The sequence below is a fragment of the Hyperolius riggenbachi genome, chromosome 4 (genome assembly GCF_040937935.1).
Source record: "Hyperolius riggenbachi isolate aHypRig1 chromosome 4, aHypRig1.pri, whole genome shotgun sequence".
In the NCBI taxonomy this organism is placed as follows: Eukaryota; Metazoa; Chordata; class Amphibia; order Anura; family Hyperoliidae; genus Hyperolius; species Hyperolius riggenbachi.
In genome coordinates this window covers 243,912,096-243,916,556 of record NC_090649.1, presented here as the reverse complement: position 1 = coordinate 243,916,556, position 4,461 = coordinate 243,912,096, and positions in this window count along the sequence as shown.

Below are 4,461 nucleotides of genomic sequence, written 5' to 3'. Positions count from 1 at the left end.
GCGTGTGCAATCTTAATTTAGTCAAACCTTTATTGGTATGGCTTGTGGTTGCTATAAAGTAGCACATCAGGACAAATGCAATGATTGGGAATCTTAAATGTAGCCTGTTCTTAGTTGGTACTAACATATTTGATATGGATCACATTAAAGTGTCACTCTATAAAATTGTCAGTGTTTAATGGTATATGCTGGCAGGCTCAAATAAGCAGGGTATATCTTGAAAGTCCTGAGCAGTGGCCTAAAATGAAAATTTCGAATTACCTGCGGCTTTCTCCAGCCCCTTGTAGCCCACGAGTTCCTTCAGCACGTGCAGGACCCTGTGGTGACCGGCGTGATGATGCGTCAGGGGCACGCACATACGACTTCAAAGTTGCCAGATTACCAGAGCTGCCAGCGGTACCACAAAGGAAGAGTATGCTTGGAGACCCTGTGGGCTATGAGGGGGCTGGAGGAAGCCCCAAGTAAGTCCAAATTTTTATTTTACGGCTGCTCAGGCTTTTTTTTCTTTTCTTTTACCACTCTAAATCCAGGTAAACAATTTAGTCATGTTTCTTAAAGCGGGATTGTCGCCATAAAAAAATAATTTCAACAGCAACTGGTTTAGTGTATTAGGTGATAAAGATGCTAATCCTTCATTCAAAACTTTCTGTTATGGTTTGGCATTATCACATACTTTAGGAGCACTGGCCCTTTAATTTCCATTGACTGGCAAAACAGTCACATGGTCCTATATATTATAAATTCCTCCTCTTCCATTTTTCTCCCTGCTTCTAATGACATAACAGTGCACTTCTTAGCAGGGCTGTGGAGTCGGGCAATTTTGGGTGCCTGGAGTTGGGAAAAATTGCACTGACTCCTACTGAATTTGTAACTGTAATTAAAATAGAAAATATGATAAAATGTTCTATTTCTCAGATAATAGTCATTAAAAATGTGTATATATACAGTAATAGCTGTGCTTAGTCCACAAAAATGAAATGAACCAATCAAAATTAGTTACTTGTGCTGCTTCAATAAAGCAGTCCCTGTATTTTTAAGGTCAGATATACATATCTGATTGTGACTGTATATGATGTGTACACAGGAATCTTATATATACTAAATAACATCTATGCTGTAAGAATAAAGCCTGATGTGTAGCTGTGTCACTAATAGAGATGGTCAATGAGATGGAAATAATTCTGCACTGATGCTGATTTATGCAAATGTATGCACTCCCTTTGCTGATGAAATCAAATAATCTGATATGTTATTTGGTTTGGTGACTACAAACTAAAGGGTACCTGAGACGGATGAAAAGTAAAGTTTTATACATACCTGGGGCTTCCTCCAGCCCCCTTCAGGCTAATCAGTCCCTCGCTGTCATCCACCACCCGGATCTTCTGCTATGAGTCCTGGTAATTCAGCCAGTCAGCGCTGTCCGGCCGCATGCCGCTCCCACAGCCAGGAACATTATGCACCTGCGCAATAGTGCTGCACAGGTGTAGTATGCTCCTGGCAGCGGAGTGTGTGCATGCGCACTGCGCCCGACTGGCTCAAGTACCTGGACTCATAGCAGAAGATCCAGGTGGTGGAGGACAACGAGGGACTGATTATCCTGAAGGCGGCTGGAGGAAGCCCCAGGTATGTATAAAACTTTAATTTCATCTGTCTTAGGTTTACTTTGTTACACAGTAGTACTATACTCTACATATGCACTCCCCACAGAGCTGCAGGGAATCCACTGAGAATGCTGTGCACATTGAACACAGAGGTGTTGTCTGTCACCCATAAACCTTGTTCAGATTGTGCATGAAGAATGTGTAATAGAGGAAGAATCTCCTCATTCCCCTGCAGAGTACCTGCGCATCATTCTTACATGTACCCACACTTACATTGCCTAGGGCCTGATAGATGTTCTTTGTTCCGGTTTATACCTTTTACAAGTACTCTTACCAAGGACTAGTGTGTCTAAAGGGAATAAATGTAGTAGTCTACATATCCTTCTCACTTCAGTTGTCTTGTAAAATTCCTAAGCGTTGGCAGTTAAGAGACGAATTTCATGTTACATACTTTTAATCAACAAAATTGTAATATGCAAATTAGGAGTCGGGAGTCAGTGGAATCCTAAACTGAGTCGGAGTCGGTGGATTTTTGGACCGACTCCACAGCCCTGCTTCTTAGTATAGACCTCCAGTAGGAGTGTCTGAAGACAAGGAGGAGGGCGGGTAACGAATACACAATTAGAAAGAGGAGAAAAGAGTGAGAGAGGAAATGTCAGGAATGGCTTCATTTAAAGGTAACCAAGATGGAAACAGCCTGGGATTATCTGTTTTCTTTAATTCACAGGAATCATAATGTGGACCGTGAAATGCATCTGTTCTATAAGTGGAACTAGTAGTTATCTACTTGTATACATGTGTTATTTCTAGGTTAGCATGCTGTCCCTTTGTTCTTGAAGGATAAATTGCCTTTAACCCTTTCCACTTGGAGTTCTTTCCTATAGGAAGTCGTTTCTGCTCTGAGGGTTTTTTTTAAAGAAATTCTCTCTTTAACAAAAAAGAAACAGAAGTGACATTTAAATATAAATGTCACTTCCTGCTGGCCGGGATTGTGGATTTCTGGTATGGTGCTGGGGGGCACTGACATGCCCACTAAAGGTCACATAGTAATTGGTGTGTTTGCGGCGTTCCCAATGCGCTGCAAACCGCCGCTGCAGTGATGTCCCACATAGCGGGACATACGAGTGCAACGCGTGGAAAAGGTTAACAGTAAAGTGTTGCATATGAGCTTTATGACAAACCTCTATGCAAGTTGTAGCTAATCGCCATCATCAAGATGTGCTATTTTAAGCACACCTGAACTGAAAAGTACTATGGAGGTTAACATTTCCTTTTTTTTTTTTTTTTTTTTTTTTTTACCTGAGGTGGCGTTCTAAGAATATCTGCACAGAGGCTGTGTCTGCCTATACTGCCCAGCCTCTGTTGCTATCTCAATTCCCCCCCCCCCCCCAAGTTCCACCTGCGCTCTGCTGTCCCCCATAAATCGCAGCCGCGCTGTCGACACACAGCGTGTCGCAGTACTGTCTCTCGCTGCTCCCCACCTCCTGCATAGCTTCTGTCCCCGCCCGCGTCCCTTCCCTCCCTGCTGATTGGTGGGGACCGGAGCTATGCAAGGGGGGGGGGGGTGAGTACATAGGTAAACACAGCCCGCTGCGTGTCAACAGCGAGGCTGTGATTTATGGGGGACAGCAGAGCGCAGGGGGATTGAGATCGCAACAGAGAGGCAGACCCAGTCTGTGTGCAGATATTCTTAGAGCCCCACTTCAGGTTCTTTTTTTAACCACACAAATTGCCCAGCTGTCCTGTTGATACACTCTAATACTATTAGCCATAAGGGGGCCATACACTAGCCAACCAATCAACTATCCAATGATTATAATCGAATTGAATGAAAATTGGTGCTGCGAAGTGCATGCCCGACCGACAAAGCGACCAATTTCAGGACAGAAATTGGCCGCACGGTCGATCGCGCATGGTGGAAAATGTCGGGAGGACATTGGTTGGGTGCGCGGCCGAATTGCGAACGAGTGTCGAGGACAAAACCACCGCCCTAATGTATAAATGTATGTAGTTTAGCACATTGATACATTACCTGTTCGTTGTCAGCCTCCACGGTTTTCGTCAATCTCGCTGGGTTCTGCATACATGCCGGCACCGCTATGTCTAACGTCACGAAGGCACATAGCGTCTGATGTCAGACGATATGCACTGCTAGCGTGTATGCGACTTACCCAGCGAGATGGATGGACACAGTGTGGAAGCTGCTACAGGACAGGTAATGTGTAAATGCACTACATACAGTATACATTTTGGGGGCAGGGGCGGATGCGGCGCCTCAGCAGCTTCACTGGTGATTTCATGTTGGGAATCGGCCTGTAGTATATGGGCAGATTCGACTAGAGACAAAACTTATCTCTAATCAGATTCGATTAGAGATAACTTTGTCTCTTGGTCGAATCTGCCCATATTTGTTATAATGTATGGGCACCTTTAGACCTTGAGCAAGCATGCAAATCGGATGTTTAACTTAATTAGCTGCATGTTTCAGGTGTGGGATTAGGATGCTACTGCAGCCATAGAGATCAAGCAGGATAGCCAGGAAAAGTGTATTGCTTAAAAGGAATTAAATATTGCAGCACCCACATTCCTCTGTTCCGGTGTCCTTTAAAGAGAACTTGTAACATAAAGTGTCCCTGGGGGTTACTTACCTTGAGGGGGAAGCCTCTCTGGCAGGGAATACACTTGACTGTTTTCGTACGCGGATTCTGCACAGAAAAACTGAGAACTCATGTTAATCAATGAGCTAGTACACACTTAATATTTTGAAAAAAACTGACATTCTGCATCTTGACTGCACATTTTGTCAGGTTTTGTATCAATTACATCAGCTGCCATGAATACACGCGTGGGTTCCTGCATA